The sequence below is a fragment of the Leptonychotes weddellii genome, chromosome 4, assembly GCF_054177405.1.
Source record: "Leptonychotes weddellii isolate Sample4059 chromosome 4, ASM5417740v2, whole genome shotgun sequence".
Classification (NCBI taxonomy): domain Eukaryota; kingdom Metazoa; phylum Chordata; class Mammalia; order Carnivora; family Phocidae; genus Leptonychotes; species Leptonychotes weddellii.
Genome location: NC_138372.1, coordinates 3,221,415 through 3,242,816, shown reverse-complemented (window position 1 = coordinate 3,242,816; position 21,402 = coordinate 3,221,415). Strand labels below are relative to the sequence as shown.

Below are 21,402 nucleotides of genomic sequence, written 5' to 3'. Positions count from 1 at the left end.
GGATGAGGGCACAGTGTTGAGAGGGGCCCCTGCCCTGGCCACACCAGTCCAGTGGAGCTGCCTGCTGACATCCCTTTGCAGGACCCACACCCAAAATTTCCCGCCAGCCCTCTCTGCCCTTCCCCTGCTGCCTTTCTCCCTCCCAGTCCTGGCCCAGCTACTAAGTTCCTGGTGACCTTGGGTGGAGCCCCAGAGAGGCGGGGTGGTTGCTTGGCAACCCCAGGAGATGTGGTTGCCAAGCATCTGATGGGAGGACTTGGGTGTCTGGTGGCTGCTTCCTTTCGTGGGCCACGGGCATGGGCGGGCCCGTCCTCCTGCCCTGCCATTCTGCCACTGGGTTTGGACAACTGAGCTCATTTTTCCTAGAAATCTGACGTTGGATACCAGCCTGGATTTATTTGATAGCTTCCAAATGTGCCTAATGCGGCAGTAATCAAGGCCCTGCTCAGACTTTCCGACGATACAGTGACCCTAGTATTTTATTCCTCGCTAACCTTCAATTTCTGCTCCTGACCTTTCTCTGTGAAATATTTCAATATAAATAATGCAGTTTTGCAAACACATTGCCCTGATTACTTTGCAGGGCCCTGATTCTCCATGTGTGAAAGTCTGAAGTAAGTACTAATTTGTTCCCCTTTCTGGTAATTGCTGTTTTAGAAATAGCTTCTTCAGACGTCTGCCACAAATTGGCATCTCCCGGCTCTCCGCTCACTTGCCAGAAGCAGCTGCTGGGCGTGCATCCTCTGCAAAGTCCCGGTGTGGAGTCCCAGAGGCACACAGCCCCGTGGCTGGGCAGAGGGAGCTGCAGGCTTTTGGCCGACCCCTGGTTTGCGGACCCTGAGGTAGCCCCTGTCGAGGTGCCCAGGAGAGAGGAAAGGGGGTGCACTGTTTCCCTCTGTCTGCCCCTCTGAGCTTTGAGGCTTGGGACGTCAACAGCCTGGGGCCCGGGGCCCCGGGTGGGAGCAGCCCTGATGGCATGCTGGGGGGCAGGTGGGGGCGTGCACGGAGGCACGGCTGTTGTCCTGTTCCGGAAGAAGCTTGCAAACAGATGTGAACCTGGAACTTGTCTATCACGAGTGTTCCGAAGTTGCCCTTTACTTAAGTTTCCAAGACAAAACCCTATGTTCTGTGCCCCGTTCCTGGCTGTGCTTAGCATCCACAGTTTTTGTCACCAAGTCTCTCTCCTGCAGGCAGTTCCCATAGCTTTTTGTGGGACCGGTGAGTGGTGATTTGTTACAGTAAGCTGATACGGGAGCCAGGAGGGGAATTACAGGGGACGGAAGTCTCGCAGTGAGGATGTTGGCATCTGTACGGATGACCTGGGCGGCGCTGGGGTGCGGGCCTCAGATTGAAGACGAGAGTCCGCCCGACCGGGGACAAAGACGTCCACGGGGGGACGGTGGGGAGGGACTTTGCAGACTTCTCCCCCAGGGCTGCAGGGGTTGGGTGCCTGGGCTGCTGCAGCGGCGGCTGTCCCTTCGAGGTCCTCCCGAGGACAGATCCCTCACTGTGGCATCAGGGGCCACTCTTTAGCCACTCCCGCACCTCCCCGCACCCGCCTCACCCAGCATACAGGAGCCTCTGGCCTCAGGGCCGCCACCCGCCTCATACCCACGCTCCAGCAGCCCTTGCAACCACCAGCAACAAGACCAGCAGCAGTATGATAACAACCACATTGTGCGCAGTCACTTACTTGCAAGTCAGAATCCTGTGGCTGGAAGATAGACGGTCACATCTGCTCAGAGGCTGTTGCCGCACTTGGAACCTGGTTCTGGCTGCCTCTGTGCACAATACGGGCTGCTCCTTCCTGGAGAGCCTCCCTCATGGCAGACGCCCGCCCATGCTTCCGACGAAGCTTAAAGTGTCCTCTCCTCCATGGAGCCCTCCTGGCTTGCCCCTGGGGAGCTCCCACACCTCCTTTCTCAGATGCTCAGGGAGCCCTGTGCGCGCTCAGGCCATACTGCTGGGAGCACGTGGTTCTGGGTATGTCCATGGCACTTAGAATGCCCTGAGGGCAAGGACAGGTCTGGTTGATGGGCATGTCCTCAGCACTAACGCAACTCCCAGCATACTGTAGGTGCTCAATAAATGCTCAGTGACCGTGCTAGTGAATGAACCATAGGGAGCGGAAATCTGCGTATCTTAACTCTCTTGTGGCCCAAAGCTCTTCTCTCTGGAGAGTGTGTGGCTGATGTGTGGACCCAGGGGGATGGGGGCTGCCAATGTCATAAATGGTGGAGCCCTTTTCCCTGCCCTGGGAGGCAGAGGCATGTGGCCAGGGGCTGCCCCACCACAGAGCAGCCATATCCAATATCCTATCCAATGGGAGGGCTGCTGGGGGCGGAGAGGTGATGTGAAGATGGGAGGGGGGGTTCTTCTTGTCCTCATGGGGCTGGCCTTTCACACTCCAGGGCTATGAATAGAGCTTGCTAATCTTTGGTGGCTGTTTTGAGCCATTTGGTGATTAATTTCCACAGAGGGTTAAGATCCAAGCGGAGGGAAGGAGTCAATGATGGATCTATTTAGCTCCTGGGGTAACTTAATTTACATGTTTTTAATGATTACTTCCTACCTGGGCATTCTGGAAACTAAGTGGACTGGAATCACTGTGAACATTCTAAGGTGGGCTGATGCAGATAGGGACCAGAGCTGTGGGGGTGGGCAGAGAAGCTTCTTATTGAACAGAACACCACCAGTGGGAGAGCCCCCGAGGCTTGGCCCACTTTTTCATGGGTGTCTCTGTTTGACCATCTTCATATGTTTTCTTCGGCAATAATCCGTGTGCCTCAGTCTGCTGCAGGGGGTGTGTGTGGGGGGATGGGGGCAGAGATTCTCCAACCCATCCCTTCCAGAGCCAAAAAACCCTGAGCAAGTCTGCTCTGCTGGCTGCCAGAACCCGTTTCTCCAGGCTTAGCTGCAGACCTGACAAGCCACAACTTCCAGGGAGTGCTCTGCCAGACCCAGTGATGATCCTGATAGCTGGGCAGGGCATTGGTCTGGAGAGAGGAGGAGGGTCTGGGGAGCAGACTGTTGGGGCGGCTGTGACCTTCTCTGGCAGGTGGTTTAGAGCTGAACTGGGGGGCTCGATAATGTCATCTTGTGTTGTAAACAGCTTGAGACTCTGTTGGTATCCCCGGTCACTGCATCGGATTGAAGTGTGCCTGTCTCCCCAAACTCATGTCCACCTGGAATGTGACCTTATCTTTGCAGTTGTACTTAGTTAAGATGAGGTCACACTGCATTAGGGTGAGTCCTCATAAGAAAAGGAGAGACACAGATACACAGGGAGATGGCTAGGTGGTGACAGAGGCCGAGATTGGAGGGATGTTGGCCGCACCAGAGCCAGGAAGAGGCGTGGAGGTATCCTCCCCTAGAAGCTTCAGAGGGAGCACAGCCTTGACTTCAGGCTTCCGGCCTCCAGAGCTGTGAAAGAATCTATTTCAATTGTTCTTAAAGCCCCCATTTGTGGTACTTTGTTACCCTAGGAAACAAAAGCAGCCACTCTGCAGGTCACAGCTGCTCTGTCTCCCCACTGCTCCTGGAATCAAGGATCTCAGGGGAACTCTGCACCCCTGTCCTGGAGACTTAATGTTCCAGCTGCGTGCTCAGAGTGCATCTTTGGGAACCGTCACCTGAGGTGGGGAGGTGGCTCAGGGAGACCTTGCTTGCACCTCAGGAGCTAGTGTTGTGAGGATTAGGCATGCTAGGGGCTCTGCTGTCTTGGGGTTGCTTCCCCAAGCAGGTTGGAAGCTCTGGGATGACAGACACTGTATCTCGTCTCCCTGGGGTACCTTTCTGGGGATGCTCATTCAGCACCAGGAGCTGTCCACTCTCTACAGCTGACCACCCAGTCCCTGCAGTGTCTCTGGCCCTCTGCCCCCACCTCTAGCAGAACTCATGTTTCGTCATTGCATTCCTTCAACTCAAAGCAATATCCAGGGAGAGGGGACAGGAGAATGGGCTCCAGACAGAGGACCCTCGGGGTGGCGGGTGCAGCTTGCTGAGGAAAGAGCACGGGGTTTGCTTTCACTTACTCAGTTGTACAATGCCAGTGGGATAAAAGAGCCTGCTAAGAGGGTTGTGGGGAGGCTAACAGGCAAGAAGAGTTTTGCTCAACGTGAGTCTGCAGATCAACAGTTGTGGCCCCACGTGCCCGGGCTGTGGCTGGTCGAGGCAGTGAACGCTTGCAGGTCTTGGCTCCCCTTTTCCTTCTGACTTCTCCTCACTTCCCCGTGGGGTATGACAGTCAACTATTTAGTAATAATGCAGTTTAATAAAGCCCCCCTCCCAATCTCAGTTCACAACAATGAAAGTGGAATTTTCTTGCTCATGGTCTGCAGGTGACTCTGCTCGAGGCTGCAGGCGAGGTTCATGTCTGCTCCATTTGGTTCTTGTTCTGGGACCAGCACTCCGTGGGGCACAGTTCTCTCCTGGTGAATGGCAGAGGGCCTAGAGGGACAAGTGGACACACGCAATGCCCCCTGAAGGCCTGGACTTAGAACTGACACCTAGGCAGTTATGCTAATATTCCACTGACCAAAGCAAGTCACATGGCTCAGCCAGGTGCATGGGAAGGGGCAGTGTATGCCACCTTGAGGAAGCCGGAGCCAGAGAAGGGGCAAAAAGAAGAACTGCAGACAAATAAGACCCCATGGGACCCCTGGGGGCCCATACCTGCTGATATTGTCTCCCATGACATCTTGGTGTAAACATGTGGTTAACACTTCCTAGATCAGGTTCTCTCTGTCCCAGGGCTTTGAATCTTGATTGGGGTCATGCAAACCTATATAAGTAGCTATAGACCATGCACGCTTATTGGAGATCATTCATGTGACTGCAGACCATTAATAAGATTGTAGACCATTCATGCTGTTTAGAGACCATGTATGCTGGTTGCAGACCATTCAGGCTGGTTGCAGATCATTCATGTGGCTGCAGACCATTCATGAGGTTGTAGACCATTCAGGCTGATTGCAGACCATTCATGTTTTCCACTGGCGTTGTCCTGTTGTCACCAAGACATTCTAGAAAGACCCGCTTGACTCATGGTGCACCATTCTTCTCTTGGTGATCCTGAGAGCTCCCCTCACATCTTACTGCCATATTTCATTTTTGCTTAACTCACCTGCATCTGGAAAATGCAGACTCCTATAAAAGGCTTGCAGAGAAACAGACCACCTTCTTCATAACTAGGCTGTACACCCTGACCTCCCAAAATTTCCCTGGGGAATTTCCCCAGCCGGGGTTCTCCTCTGGGTTTGTGTGTTCATGGTCAAGAATGTACTGGGGACTCCGTTTATGTGAGATGTCCAGAATAAGCAAATCTATGGGGACAGAAAGTAGATTAATTGTTGCCTGGGGCTGGGGACATGGGGGGAATGGGGAGTGACTGCTAATGGGTATGGTTTTTTTTGGGAGGGATGATAAAAATGTTCTAGAAATGATGGTAGAGATGGTTGCACAGCTCTGAACATACTAAAAACCTTTAAATGGATGAATTGTGTGGTTATATGAATTATATCTCAATAAAGCTGTCTTAAAACAAAAGGAATATACGAGGGCATTATAACAGCAGGTACCACCCAGGGGCAAAGCCCACCCCCTCCTAGGGGACATTTGGAAATGTCTGGAGATGTTCTTGGTGGTCACAACTGGAGTGGCATGAGGGGCATTTAATGGGTGGAGGCCTGAGATGCCGCTATGCATCCTAGGTGCACAGGACAGCCCCCACAGCAAAGAGTGGTCGGGCCCCAAAAGTCTGCAGGGCTGTGCTGGAGAAACTCCGGGGTAGAAAGGGACTCATAAGAGCAGGCTCCAGCTGTCCAATTGCAAATCCTGGCTCCAGCGGTGGACCTGGAAAATTATGTGATTTTCCTGGGCTTCGGTTTCCCCCCTGTGAATTTTGGGATGTTTGTAATAGCCCAGGCCTCCTCCACTAGCCAGGCTCTGGGACACTCACCCCTGTCTTGCCTGCATAAAGTCATTTAATCTTGTGTCAATAATCTAAGCTAAAATCCAAAGGGACTGTTTCTTTGAAGGGTAACTTGGAGTTTGAATTACATGAGGATTGAGAGTAATAATAGAAGGAGGAACCACCCTGGTCCGGGGAGGTTCGTCCCCAGCTTTTTGCACCACAAGCACTGCTCATTGAATCCTTGAGGGAGGCAGCGCTAAGACTGCAGGAAGGAATCTGAGGCTCAGGGTCTGGAGGGACCCTATGGCTACAGCTGGTGGGGGCCGGGCCTCCAGAGCCCGCACGGTGACCACACACCTGTGTTCCCCTCCTCATTCTTTGAAGTGAGTGCCCCTGGGGAGGCGCCTGCCTTCCTGCAGCCGAGGGCCCCAGAGACCCACTCAGATTAGTCAACGACACTTTCTGGATCCTGCCCGTCCCCCCCAAAGCCATTGTCAGCATTCGGTGAAAAACCTTCCATCAGCATCAATCCTAATGTTTTCAGGCAAGTCCTTCAACTACATTTCGTGGCAATGGTTTTGTTTCACTGAATCAGGTTGAAATGGCTGGAACAATGGGGGCAGACAAACAGATGTCGTCAAGGAGGCCAGGACCCTGATTCCGTGGGATTCTTGCTATCTTCCCGTCTGGGAGATGCCCCGGGAAGAACCAACATGAGCAGAGCCAGAGTCGGGAAGATAATGTTTTCTCAGGGCAGCTTCAGGTCGAGCGCCAGAAGAGCCTCATAGCGGGACCTCAGGGCCCGCGGACGTCGGTCCGTCAGCATCCTCATTGGAGACAGACAGACTCATCCTCACTGCCAGGGTCAGGGGCAGGCCTGAGTATGTCCGCGCGTCTGATAACATCTCATTGCTTGGCAGTCATGTATACAGAACACCGCTGGTTCCCGAACTGTGGTGATGCTGGTGGCATACCCATCCTGGGTCTGAACCCAGCTCGGCTGCTAACTGAAGTGTGACCTTCCTAAGCCCTGTTTCTAAAGTAGGAATGGTAATTCCCTTCCTAGAGGATGTTTGTGAGAAAGACAAGGGAGGGCAGAGGGCTGTGTCTGGAGCCCGCGCGCCCTCGTCGTTGTCCCGGCTACCCCTCACCCGCCCCTCTCGAGGGCGGGAGCCCCTCACGATTTTAATGCGTGGTGTGGGCCAGGGGCACGAACTGAAACCACCCAGGGAAAGCCCTTCCAATAATCCTGGGACATAGTAAGTGCTCCGTAAATGTAGTTACTATGATTAGTAGTCGTGTCACTAATTGAGTGAGTGCTGTAGTTGGTCTCACCAGGTGGATTTGCTTAGGGTGAGCTGGAGAGGTGTAAGAAACATAAGGAAAGGCCCAGATCCCCACATCAAGGTGCCGATTCAGACTTCGGATACTGCGGGCAGTTTTGAGCTGGCCCCGCCCGGTTGTGCCCGAGGTCACGGAAGCGTTTGTTCACATGAACACAGAGGGTCCTGCTGTCTGGCCGGAGACTCAGGGAAGCAGCAGCTCCTGGTAGAACCTTCCCGGGGACCCCTCTGTCCTCAGGCACGCTCTTGGCTTCACTGCACGCATCAGAACGAGTGGTGCTGGTTGGCTTTCTTGAGCAGATCAGCCATTGATTAGGCTCTTAATTAGCTCCTTCCTCTTTGCATCCCCCAGAGTCAGGCACACAGAGGGTGTTTGTGGGTGAATGAAGGACCTGTCATCTGGCCAGGAAGACATCGTCTGTCTGCAGTGAGGTCAGTAGAAAAATCCAAGAAGATGCACAGATCCTGCCCCTAGGACCCCTGCACACAGACCCTCCACCCACGGGGCCAGGGAGTGTCACCTGTGTGCAGGGGCGTATGTGGGACTCTGCAGGCAGGGAAGGGCGTGGGAGGCAGTGAGGGGGGCAGGAAGGCACCAGCAGAGGCCCAGAGGCCCAGAAGGGCTGCAAAAGAGTTTGAGCTTTTCCTTAGGCCATGAGGAGCTTCAAGGATTTCCCAGTAATGAGGAGCAATCAGCCTGATGCTCAGGGGTGACCTCTAGGGTCAGCAAAGGGATGCTGAGGCTGGGTGTCCTGGGGCTCAGTTTCCTGTGGTGGAGGGTGGTCGCCTGCTAGGGTTGAAGACAACAGAAACCCCTGAGTCTGCAGGTGCTGGTCAGGGGCAGGGCAGAGCCTAGGGCTAAGGTTTACTGTTCTGCTTACTGTTTCTGATGTTCTGTCAGCCCCTGGACCACAGGAGTCTTGCCAACTCTTGTCTTCCTGGTATTGGGCCCCGGGCCCAGCTCATATTAGGGATAGTCTGCAGAGTTGTGAGTCAATTATTGAAATATTCCCTTGACTTTTGATTTAAATATGCCCCATGCAGATTTAAAAGAATGTCACCATTTTCCTGAGATCCTTGGGGTGTCCGGGCAGGGGTAGCAATTGCTTCCTCTTTGCCAAAAGTTTGTCAGGTGAGATGACTTTGTGCTGGGACATTTGGGGACGGGTGTGAGCACCATCCTTGTTATCCACCAATGCTTTCCCATGAGCAGCAGTTCCCGAGGTCTATCTGACTTCCCCTTAGGTGATGCAGCATTTGGTCCAGCAAGGAGCTAGCAGATGGGTCCATTCTTGAGGCCTTGACATCAGTTGTCAGAGGATTTTATTAGTGACTTTTAATCATTTATTCTAAAATGGATGGATGTTCACTGTTAAAATCCAAACACTCACACTCTCTATAAATGACTCAGCCCTAATTTGGAAGACAGACTGGCTTTGATAAGAATTGACCAGGGAGGGGCACCAGGGTGGCTCAGTCAGTTAAGCATCTGCCTTCGGCTCAGGTCATGATCCTGGGGTCCCGGGATCGACCCTGGAGTCAGGCTCCCTGCTCCATGGGAAGCCTGCTTCTCTCTCTCCCTCTGCCTGCAGCTTCCCCTGCTTGTGCTCTCTCTCTCACTGTCCAATAAATAAATAAGATCTTAGAAAAAAAAAAAAAAAGACTTGGCCAGGGAATAACGGTTTATTTACTTGAAATTTGGACGTAGCCAGAAGCCCTGCTCACTGGGTCAACACCGGGTGAAAGACTCTAGTTAGTGAAGACAGTAAAGGTCACAGCCACATTTACAGCGAGGTGACCGAGTGGGGCAGAGTGCATGAGTGCAGAGTAAGGAAGCCTGCATTGGCCTGTCCGGTGGCCATCACGAATTAGCTCTGCCATCTCATGCCCAATGCTATGGACCGAATAAGTCCCCCTAAATTTATATGTTAAAGCCCTAATCCTCACTGCGACCATATTTGAAGGTGGGCCCCTTGGGAGGTCATTGAGGTTTGAGGGTGGAGCGCCCACTGATGGGATTCATGGACCAGGACTCTCTCTCTCTCTGTCAGGTGAGGATGCAGTGGGAAGGCAGCCGTCTGTGAGCAATAAATGTCTGTCGGTTAAGCCACCTGGTCTGCGGTCCTGTGTTAGAGCAGCTGAGCTGACTGATACACCCAGGTCAAGAGAACGGTCTCCTCAGACAGAAGAGCTGATCGTGGTTCTTAAATATAAGGAGAGGCTGAGCTGAACACAAATGGTGGTGGGTGTGAACTTACAACAGGAAGAAGGATGTTCTGTGGTGGAGATCCCTGGGTTTCCCAGGTGATGTTGATTTTAAAGGATGGTTTAAATGGACTCCTGCTGCAGGATGAAGACTGGAGAACATGAATTCGTGAGATCCTTTTTTTTTTTTTTCCCTAAGATTCTGGGGCTCAGTGGATTCTCGGAAGCTCTTCAAGAGTGATCCAAAATACAGCCCCATCGTGCTGAACAACTTTCACATTCTAATAACCTGACAGCTGGGTTTGCTCGCACGATGACCTCAATTCACAGCACCCTGGAGTGCTGAGCAAGCCTCACGTGTGGAAGGACTGGAGGTCTACTGAAGCACGGGCGTTCACTCCCACAGTACCCATAAAACGCTTCACAAGAGTCTACATCATTTAGAAAGCAGAGCCTGAAGCAAGTGTTAAAATGCTGATATTGTCTTTGGAAGTTGCAAGCTCAGGGTGGCAAGAGTGAGGAGAAGCGGCAGGTAGGGCAAGAAAAAAAGCAAAGCAATGGGGTGGGATCCATTACCTTGTCTTTGTTGCTCCCTAAAGAGTGGTGGCCAGACACAGTCCGTGGCAGGTGCGCTCATGCAGTAAGCATACCTGGGAGTGGTCTGTGGAGGGGAGAAAGGATGCGGACGTACCTGTCCCTCCTTCCGTCCATGAACCACAGCAAAGCCGATTCCTCGCACTCTGGGTGTGTTGTCCACCCTCCAGGGGCTTCTCAGGAAACCACTCCTTCTCGGAGCACCTGCCCTTCTATCATCTCGTATCGGTTGGGCTTATGTGCTATTTAACCAAAGTACTTATAACAAAGGCAACCAGCAGAAGCAAGTCTGCGGACACACACAGTGGACTCAGCTGCTGTAACAATGTGCCACCCCGTATTATGGCATTTCACCCAAGTCTGGTCAGGCAGGGGTGACTCAGCGCACTGGGGGGCACTGGCTAAGAGAGAAGAACCAAAGGTGGCCGATGGAAGCGGAGGAGGTGTCCGAACATTTATGCTCACAAGCACCGTGCACCACAGAGTCTGTCACTCGAGCGAGGCCTGCGGTGGGCTCCTGCCTTCAAGGCACCCACCGCTGGGGAGAAAATACACGCACTCAGGAGCGCCAGATCATTGGGTAATGGTGCACAGCAGGATCTGAAGGCCAGCCGGGGGGAGTCGAGAGCTTGGCCAAATACGTCTATACCGAGACCCTAAGTTCATTGTTTTTTTTGCTGTTTTTTTTCGCATAGGATTTTTCTTTCCATCAGCACAGCCAAGCTCAGAGAAAGAGTGGGGATGGGCAGCAAGACTACTGACATAATGGGGTGATTTGGTTCAGTGAAGTTCAGATAAAGTGGAGAAGCTACATGTGGGCCACGGATGTTTCCATTTTAACACCAAATGTATAACATGTATTTCATTGTATTCATCGTTTTGTGTAAGACAAAGTCCTCTTCTCTGGCCGCTGTTTCCTGATTGGAATTCCAAGCTCTGCCTCCCTCCCACCCTCCCGTCTCCCCCATAAACCACACTTGCAATAGCCAGCCTTTAATATCTAGTTTAGGACTGAGAGCTAGGAGTCATATTTAAGACAATCTGAGGTTAGAATCCTGGATTCATGTGATTAACTCTGCAATCTTTCATGGTTGACTCGCCCAACCTAACTCAATCGCATGATAGTTAAGGAATTACCTTTATTTATTCTTTCTCAAACAGCCTATCTTCAGAGCATCTGCCCTTTTATCATCTCGTATTGGTCGTTTTATGTGCTATTTAACTAAAGTACTTATAACAAAGACAACGGGCAGAAGCGGGTCTGGGGACACATGGTAGACTCAGCTGCTGGGTGGCTTGTAATAGTTTATTCTCCCCGCATGGAGGCCAAGTTTCTGAGATCACGGCGTAGGTATGGCGGGTTCTTTCTGAGGTCTGGGAGGAGAGAACCAGTCGCCGGTTCTGATGGTTTGCTGGCAATCCTTGGCGCCCCTGGGCTTAGCAGATGCAGTCGCCCCAACCTCTGTCTCTGTGGGCAGACGGTCTGTTCACTGTGCACACGTCTGTGTTTCTTCTCTTATAAACACACCAGACACGTTGTATTTAGGGTCCACCTTAATCTAGGATGACCTCATCTTAACTCGAGGACACCTACGGAGACCCTATTTCCAAATAAAGTCACATTCACGGGTTCCACGGGTTAGGACTCCACCGTATCTTTTTGGGAGACCCAATCCAAACTGTAACAATAAGCTGTCGTTCCTGGTGGGAGCAGAAGTACACAGGCTTACTTCAGGTGAGTCCATCCCACTAGGTATTTGGTGAACACAAGGCAATCCCATGCTCTGCAGCCTGCTGGTCCAGCAAGTTGGTTAAATGGGGAAGGTCAAGGAAGCCTCAGCCACCTAGGACATTCCAGATCCAGCAGTGCAGTGTCAAGGTTCTGGGGTGTCTTTGCATGGGCGGGAGGACCTTGGCTTCCATCTGAGACCTGGAAGGCAGGTCCAGCTTCCCGGGTTGGGGCCAGAGCAGGAACCTACTGGGTCTCAGGTGCAAGGAGGGGCAGGCAAAGGCCACGGTCTCCCAGAATTCACCCTGGGGGTGTGGTTGGCTCAAACACAGACCAAATCAAAAGTTTTCTTCCCACATTTGACGTCTTAATTTGATCCATCACTGGGCCCTGCCAATTTCACCCCCTCAGTGTTTCTCAAATTCCTCTGCTCCCTTTGGTTCTTTGGATCCCAAGCTGAACCCAAAGTGTGGTGTGGCAAAAGACCCCCCACCCCCAGCTCAGCTGTGGTCATGGCTTCAGAGACTCTTATTAAATCATTCGTATTGTCATCATTATTATTAGTTGATTGACAAGTAATTTTTGAGTGAGTACCTGCAGTGAAGAGGCTTCCATTTACAAGGGGAGCCTGAGCCGCCCAGGAAGTATAGAACAATGCCTCCTAAAAGCGGGTCACTCTTTGATGTCCAAGACTAAAAGCAAGAAAGTGAAACCCATGGTCCCAGGAATGAAGAGGACATGAGAGGTGGAGCCCGGTGGCCTGAGGTCACTGGCTGGAGGGGCCAGGCGGGTGTGGGGCCCAGGCTGCCCAGAGCCGGGACTCAGGTCCCCTGTCAGACTCCTTGGAAGCAGTGAGAGGGATAAATGACACGCCAGGACATACAGAAAATGGGACAGCTTCAAAGGAACATTAAAATAAGTGTGTGTAAAGTATTTAAAGAGATAAAGGGAAGAAAAGATGCTCCAAAGCAAGAACATGTCACTGTGGGGGAACACACAGCAAGGGGGGGACCTGCAGCAGAATGAAGCAGAACCACAGAAATTAAGCAAAATAAAACAAAACCAAATAAAACCACATGGGTACATTGACAGTCAACTAGAATGAGTGACTTAGGGAAACCATCCAGAAAAGAAGCTTCGAGACCCAGGCAGAAGGAGGAGCGGATCCAGCGTCTGCCGAAGGGGGGCGCAAAGGAGAGGTGGGGGCGGGGAGGACGAGGCAGCTTTCAAAGCCGCGATGGCTGAGGGTCCCCTCCGAATTGATGAAATTCTGCGCAGATGGAAAAAGCAGTCTCTGAGCAGGATACGTGAGAATGCAGCCCAGTACAAACACATGGAGCTTTGCATTTGTTGACTGCAATTCAAAGAGAAGAATCGTAGCTGCCATCAGGGAGAAAAACGGGTGCTTTCACACACTGCTGGGTGGAATGTAGATTGATAAATCCTTTTGGGGGGAGGTATTTTGCTATAACAGATATGAGTCTTAAAAAAAATACCCACAAACCCATTTACTCGTCATGTTCACTTCCAGAAATCTGTTCAAAGAAAGCAGTAATTGATACGTACAAGGATTTGAATTTAGCAGTGTTTGTAATGGGAAAAACAATAATTGGAAGAATCTAAATTATTTCTAACCAAACAAATACATACAAACCATGATACTAACTATAAGCTGAAATGTGACCCAGCCATAAAAATTATGTTTAAAAGAGTATTTAAGGATGTGGAAGGACAAGCATGACTAATTCACGTGGTTATTAACTTAAAGAGAAAGCAGACAAGTAAGGTGCATACTCTGACTCTGTGTGTTCACGTGTGCTCATGTGTGCATGTGTGTGGGTGCGTGTAAGTGGAAAGAGTTTATGATTTCACTAATTATCTCTGGGTAGTGGGCACACTGTGATTTCATTCGGTGTATTTACATTTTTCCATGTGGATCTTGCCTGCATTACCTGCAATAAACATGTATTAATATTGTTGTAATAAATGCATTAACTCCGAGCCCCTTGGAGGCTCCACGTTGGCTAGACCACTAACAGCACAGGGATGAAGAGTGAATGCTTGGGAGCCCCAACAGCCTAGCTCGAACCCCTCAGTCACTTGCCCCCTGGAGACCAGAGCAAGTCACTTAGCCAGTCTTGAGACTTCATTTCCTTACGTGCCTACCTCTCCAGGCTGGGGAGCATTAAATACTTTAGCCCATGTAATGTGCTTAGCATGGAGCCAGGTACAGTGTTGGTGCAAATAAATAATTGCTTAAATAAGCCAACACTATTTCTGAGTATGATACTTCATCAGCTAGAATTCTATGTCCTATGGCACTAGCTTTGCAAAACGTCTGCTGCAGAAGGAAGCCGGATGGGCAAATGGAAGAGGAGAAAAGCCTGATAAGAATGCTAAGAGCCCAGCATGTACATAGGGAGTAGACACCTGAAGTGTGGGTGGCGTTCAGGTTCAGTGTGCTCTGGCAACGCTCATAGAGAACCAGTTGGTGTGAGGTCTTGGAGCAGATCATTTTCTGAAGGTGTAACTGGATGGTGTGGAGGGGCATGGAGGCACTATTGTGCATGAGTCCCATGCCATACAGGGAATCAGAGTCCTATCCAAAGCAATAATGCAAAGTGCACGTGACTGAGGGCTCCAAACAGCCAGGCTGGTAAGCCTGGGGAATGGGGGAGGGCTTCCAACCTGAGGAAGCCTGTTGAAGACTCTGCCGCAGTACAATGGTCTCGGGGACCTGGGCTTACCAGTGCTGTGCCATGTGCACGCTCTCCAGGGCTTCCCAAAGAACGGCCCCAGCTCTCGGTGGATGGGGTGGGGTCCAAGCAGGTCCTTGCTGAGAAGAGTGGCCCTGGCCTCATCCACCACTGCTTCCCAGATACTCTGGTTCCTGATCCCCTTTGCTCTGAGAGCCTGAGCCAGACAGGATGCCGTCGGGCTGAAAGTCACAGAAATTCTGTATTAAACTAAATTAAACAGCATACAGATTTTTTTTCCCCCTTTGTCCCAGAGTAATCTGAAAATGTTCCTCCAGGTTTTAGACCCTTGGTCTTGCTGCTGGTGCAGCTGCAGGGTGAGCTGTGGTCAACCCGACCAGGAGCACGATGGCCGAGGAGGCCAGGAGGCCTGAGGGACCCAAATACAGGCAAGTCCCCTCCTCTCTCTGCCATGGCAAGGTCATGGCCTCGTCTTGCACAGGAGATGGGGAAGTGAACGTGTGTGGGGAAGATGCGTGTGTGAACGTAGGATGCCCTGAGATCCCATGAATGGGTGAGCTTAATGCCGTTAAACTTCACCCCGTTCTCCAGCCCCACAGCCCCCTGGATGGAGGCCCATTAGGAAGACAGGCTCAGTTCCAGAAAATAAAGAAGCATCACTCTCTTTGCAGTTCTGAGTGTCGGGAGCGAGCCTGCAGTGCTGGGCATCTGTTGGGTGTGTGCAAGGTGCTGGGTGCTCCCTAGAGAATGCCTTTTGATGCTCAAAGTCCCTCCAGGTGTGGATGACTCTCCCCATTTCACAGCTGAGGACCCAGTGTTCATCGTTTGTCCAGAGCCGCCGTGTTTGCTGGGTGCAGGCTAAGCTGCTAAGAGAGGGGCCCTCACGCCAGCACCTTCCATGGCACACGGCTTCCTTTCTCTTCCATGCATGCCCAGAATGAGCAGGCCAGGCTGCCCCCTGATTCCCGGTCATCATTCCCCCAGCAGGGAGGGGAAGCGAGGAGAGAGTCCAGGGTGCCAATCTTCGAGCTGCGTGGACCCTTTGTGCTCATAGCACTTCGGCCCGAGCTTAAGCACTCGGCCACCCTTACCTCCTAGATGGTCCCAGCTTGGGCTGCTAAAACAAAATACCACGGGCTAGACGGTGTAAACAGCAGGCATCTACTTCTCACAGTTCTGGAGGCTGGAGGTCCAAGATCAAGGAGCCGGCAGATTCGGTCTGGTGAGGGATTGCTTCCTAGAATGACAGATGGACGGCTACCTCCTCAATGCGTCTTTACAGGGGGGCAGTCAGCGAGTGAGTGGGTGGCGGTTTCTTCCTCTTCATACAAGGGAACCAATCCCACTGTGGGTTCCCCCCAGGACCTCATCTAAACCTAGACACCGCCCAAAAGGACCCCTTTCCTCATACGAGCACACTGGGGGTTGGGGCAACAGCACACGCATTTGGTGGGGGGGCAGGAGTCTGGGGAGGTGGGCTGTGCACCGCAAAACCTTGCAGGGGAGTAGTGTTCAAAGTCGTCAGCTGCCCGTCCACGCAGTCCCTGTTCCGGCACGTGGTCTGCATGGTCACAATCTCCCCATCTTGGCACACACTTGCTCCTTCCCAGGGGAAACTCACAGTCCTTGCCTCCTGATCGTATGCGACTTCAGCATGAACTTTTGGGAGGACACGATGCAGCCCAAGGCAGATTCGTTCTTTGTAACCCCCGTGCCCTCACGCCCAGCACGGAGCCCCCTTCGTGGGGGAAGTGAGCCAGTGTTTAGAACACAAAGGGCTGACTTGAGTACGGGAACTGCTGTGGTGCTGATTTAGGGCACAGATCTTGAGAATTCCACGTGAGAGCACCCTCCCCGGACAGAAGGGCTCCGGAGATGTGGGCAAACAGCCGGGGGCCGGCCCAGCTCTGGAGGAGCCGCCGACCCCACATCTGACCACACTTGCCACGTTCGCAGGAAATGGAATCAGCCCCATCCACCTAAGAGCTGCAGAGAACTCCTAAGGGGGGCTTTTTCCTAACGGAGCCGCCAGTGACTGAGGGCTGGGCAGACGAGGTGAGTCTCTCCCCAGGACAGGCAGGGGCACCCGGTCCGGACAACTCCTGGCCTACAAAGGGACACGGATTGCCCAAATTCGATTCTCGGACACTGGTGGGGGTAGGCCAGCCCCTCTTGCTGCTGTGTTTGATGGGAAGCGGTGAGCGGCCCCAGGCCTGGTGCGAGAGCGTCAGTTACCTGCCGTCCCCTTCTTCCTCTCGAGATGACGAGCCGGCCGCTGGGAGGGAAGCACAGTGCTGGCAGCCCAGGCTTCTGCCTGGAATATTTAAACACCAGACTCCACTGGCCCAGAATGTAATCACATGTTAAATTATGGAAGGTCTCTGGGTTCGGCTCAGCCGCAGTTGAGAATGGATGGGCTGCGGTAACTCACGAGGCAGGCACATCTTTAACTGCCCGGAGAGAACACTCTTGCATAACCCGTGAACGGCTTCACCGCCAGAGGGGGGGACCAACTGAGCCCCCAGAGCTGGGCCTTATCAGTGGGTGGTGTCGACATCCACACTGTGAGCGGACGCTCTTGTCTGGGGCCTACCCACCCGCGGTTAGGTTTTAGCGGCATATTTAAAATGACGTCGATACTGGACACAATCCCCTGCCTTACGCATTGCTAACTCCTTGTTTGGGTCAGCTCAGGCCTCCCTAACAAACTACCGCAGGCGGGGGGCTTACACAGCAGACATTAATTTCTCACAGTCTTGGGGGCTAGAAGTCCAAGACTGGGGAGCTGGCAGATTCAGTTCCTAGTGAAAACCCTCTTCCTGGCTTTTAGGGGTGCACCTTCTGGCTGTGTCCCCGCATGGTGGGGAGAGAGGGGGTCTCTGCTCCTCTTCTTGGAAGGGCACAGTGCCAGCAGGGGGGCTCCCCATGACCTCACCGAACACTGATGACCCTCCAAAAGCCCTGCCTCCCAACACCATCATCACTGTTTCAACCTATGAGTTTCCAGGGGACACAGACATGCAGTGACAGCCCTCCCCTCTTCCTGGGCATCTCCAGCGAGCTGTCATTCCCTGTGGCCGGTGGGCACTCATCATGTCCCACCCCACTCATCCCCACCCAAGTTGGGAACCACTAAGAGACACAGATGACAGGAAGGTGGGACTAAACATGTCTCTCTCTTACCCAGGAAGCTAGGGCCCCAAGGGACAGTCCGTTCCCTGGTCTCTTCCAGCTTCCAGAGGCTGCCCGCATCACTACCCGCCCTCCTCCTGTCCTCCATCTCCCACCTTCCTGACCCCCGTTTACCCCTAAGCACCCCTGTTATGACGTTGTGATGACATTGGGCCTACCGGCCATCGAAGATCATCAAAATCCTTGACGTGATCACATCTGCGGTGGCCTGTCCAGGTAAGGTCACACGTCCATCAGCCCCTTGATGAGGACGCACCTGTCTCTGAGGCCACCGTTCGGCCCACACAGACCCGTCCTGAGGTTGGGGTGTGCAGCCGTGAGCAAGGAGACAGGACCCCTGCCCCCACGGGCTCACACTGTAGCGTAAACCTCGTTTCCCTGCACAACACCTTTCCTGCTGACACCCTTCCAGCCGCGGTGGTGGGCGTGGAGGGCCGCACACCCAGGGCAGAACTCTCCTGCGAGAACTTCCGGGAGGGCAGAAACGTTCTCTATCCACGACCAACACGGGGAGCCCCAGAACTGAGACGTGGCCAGGGTGACTGAGGGACTGAAGTTTCAGTTTTATTTTGTTCTAGTTAACGAAAATGCCGGCGTCCGCAGGAGGCTGGTAGCCCCCGTGCCGGTCAGCACCGCACGCCTGGGTCTCCCTGCGGATGCCCCTCCCCGCCAGCACATCCCCAGGTCAGATCTGAGGCCGCTGTGTTTGGTCTGCACCCCCTCCAATGCAGGACACAGTAAGGCTGTCCTTGCTGGCTCCCGGGGCCTCCCTCCTTCTATTTTCCTTTTGTTTGCGAAACCAGGCACTTGTATTCTGACATTTTCCTCTGGATTCTTTCCTGTAGTAAGAAATATGAAACCAGTAAGTCCTAAGTCTGCCAAAACCACAGTTTAAACAAATCTTTTCCTCATTGCCTTCCCGATTCAGAAAATCCCACTGTGGTGTCTAATCCTACCAGAACCATCTCCCAGGCCTGCCCTGCCCACGACTGTCCCGCCTGCCCTCCTCCCCGATACAAGACCGTCTACTAATGCTTGTGTGTTGTAGGGCATGGACCGTGGGCCAGGAACCCTCCCGCACGCTCTGCAGATACTAACTCTTTAGTTCTTTATCAGTCGTGCAACATACATCATTCGCCCCATTTTTACAGGTGAAGAAACGGAGTTATGGAGCGCTTTGAGGGACGGCCTGAGACCCACGGCATAGGGAACAGAGAGCCAGGACTCGAACCCAGGCCGTAACAGAGGGGTGCTTGCTTTGCTGGGCTTCTCCCTGAGTCCTGAGCCCTGCATTCCTCTGTCAGGACCCAGCTGCTCTGGCACCTACAGAGGGTGCCCCTTGAAAGCTATGTCCCCTTTTCTGCACTGTGAGCTGTCCAGCGTTCCTGTCCTGCTTCCTGCAGCTGTCACCGTCCTCAAAAAGGGAGAGCCCCGTGGCTCTGGCCCTAAGCCTCACCTGCAGCTTTAAATAGTTCTGGCTCGTGCTCCTTCCGGGGACTGCCTCCTTCGCCCTCTGACCTAGGAGCTGAGACGCTGCCTCCCACCCCCTTAGGAGCCGTTCACCTGCAGATAGCCCTTTTCCTCCTTCTCGCTGCTCTAACCTGGTTGGACGTCCTCACTCTCCTTGCTCCCCTGAGAGCGGCGAGTCCTGGAACCCCCCACTCCCCCTTCCCAACAGCCTGGCACCTTACCTAAGGTCTCCCCCTTCCTCCCGAGGGGACCCCTCTGTTGGAACCCCAAATCTGTGTGTCTGACCTCCTTTTGTCTTCCTTCTGCGCGCCTGTGTTTTTGAGAGACATTTGCAGGCATGTTCTCCAGCTCCCCGCTTCCCCCAGCAAAGCTGGTTCCCGGAGGCAGAAAGTGCGGGGCCTGAGCTTCCGCTCACTGTCTTCTCAGGGCTCGGGTCTGCGGCCACCTGCGCCCCCGGCACTTCTTACGGGACGATGCTCATCGCTTCCCAGCCTCCCTCCTCAACACCTTCCCTGGCCTTCTGCAGAGCGGGCGGCACTGGGGCCTCAGAAATCGAAAGTCTTGATCAGAACTGATATGACTGAGAATCCAGGGTCCACCTGAGACCATCTGAGAGGGTGACTGGTGAGGACCCCGGGGCTTTCAGGTTACTGGAAGGCAATTCGAAAACAAAGGGAGGAAGGGAGGAGTATCATTCACCGTGTGCTCACTGTGTGCTGGGGGCGGGGGCAGCCAGAGCCCCAGGCTGGCTCTGTGCAAGCAGAACGTAGATGCTCCTGCGGTTTTAAGTCTTGCTCCCTGGCCTGAGAAGCACAGTTAAAAAGAGCAAAGATAAACAGCCCATCCCCTAATGCCTTAAAGTCTGTATACCCAAGGACTCTATCATCAAAGCCGTGCTTTCCCTGTGCTTGCTAAAAACAGCACAGGCTAAAGAGTGGCCACTGGCCTGTGGTTAAAGCCTCCATAAGCTGCAGTGACCTGCCAAGGTCAAGATCTGGCAGAGCCCGAGCAGATGCCGGCCTGAGGCCTTGCGTGGCCCGCTCAGGCTGTACTCCCCAACCCTGGCCGCATGGAACCTTGCAGTTCCCACAATGTCAGAAACGCATGGGGGTGGGAGGGTGGATGCCAAGGCCTCGGTCCACCTGCTCAGATGGGTCTCCATCGTATCTGTGTTCCCAGATTTCATTCTCAGTCTGTTTCATCCATTCTTAGAAACGTAGCAAGTGACAGTCTCCCTCCCAGACCGCACCCTGAGTTCAGAGCTGGACACAAGAATCAAGTAGATAAAGGGCAAAAGGAAATCATCTTCATTTCTGGCAAGGCTGTTGGAGAAGGGGTGACTGGGGTGCTGCCAAATGGACTTGCTCCTAGCCCCAGACACCTGGCTAGGCCCAGGTCAGAGCCCCCTGCCTGAGTTTATGACACAGTGCAGGAGAAGGGTCCAGGATCTGCCCCGTCTGCAGGCGGGGCTGGGGCACCCACGTCCACTTCCCCGTGCTGGGCTAACTAAAGCCTGCCCCCATAGATGCCCACGCCCTGGCCCCGAAACCTGAGAATACATGACCTCACATGGCCGAGGAGACTTTGCAGATGGGATGAATCAAGGACCTTGACACGGAGATTATCCAGTGGGCCCGTGGTCATGGAAGGGTCCTCACAGGGGAGTGGCGGAGGGTCAGTGTCTGCAAAGGACGATGTGAAGGTGGACGCACAGGTCAGAGTGAGGAGGCCGTGGGCCAAGGGGTGTGGACACGACCAGAAGCTGGAAAAAGCAGAGAAGTTCTCTCTCCGGAGCCTCCAGCCCTGCCGCTCCATTTTTGGGTTTCTGGCCTCCAGACTGTAAGATAATACATCTGTGTTGTTTCAAGCCACAACCTTTGTAGTAATTTGTTACAGTAGCAACGAGAAGCTAGAAGGAAAACCGAAACTCACCGACAAGCCACGCCCCCTTGTATGGAGGGGAGCGAATGTTTGGGAGGGAGAGCGAGGCCAGGGACAGCCATCCCCATGGAGAAAAGAGGGGTGATGTGTGAGAATCACCTCCCATCCTCCCCGTCCTGGGAGGATGGGTCTAGCTGCTTAAACAGAAGGAAACCAAGGCCCCAGAGTGAGTGGTTTCCGCTCAGGACGAAGCAAAGCAGAGGACGACCCGTGCTTGCTCGAACGCTTCTGCCCTTCCTCCAGGTCCTGTAATGACATCTCAGGGCTGGCCTCTTGGGGAGGCAGAGCTCCAAGCAG

General features: G+C 53.3%; 1 long non-coding RNA gene across 1 annotated transcript; it reads right to left on the bottom strand.

The window, feature by feature from the left end:
* Positions 1–18,233: 18,233 nt before the first annotated feature.
* On the bottom strand, positions 18,234–20,168 carry LOC145721077 (uncharacterized). Its single transcript, XR_014144543.1, has 2 exons — positions 19,450–20,168; positions 18,234–18,533 (listed from the first exon to the last, which is right to left on the bottom strand). It is a non-coding gene; the product is annotated as an uncharacterized LOC145721077 (long non-coding RNA).
* Positions 20,169–21,402: the final 1,234 nt, after the last annotated feature.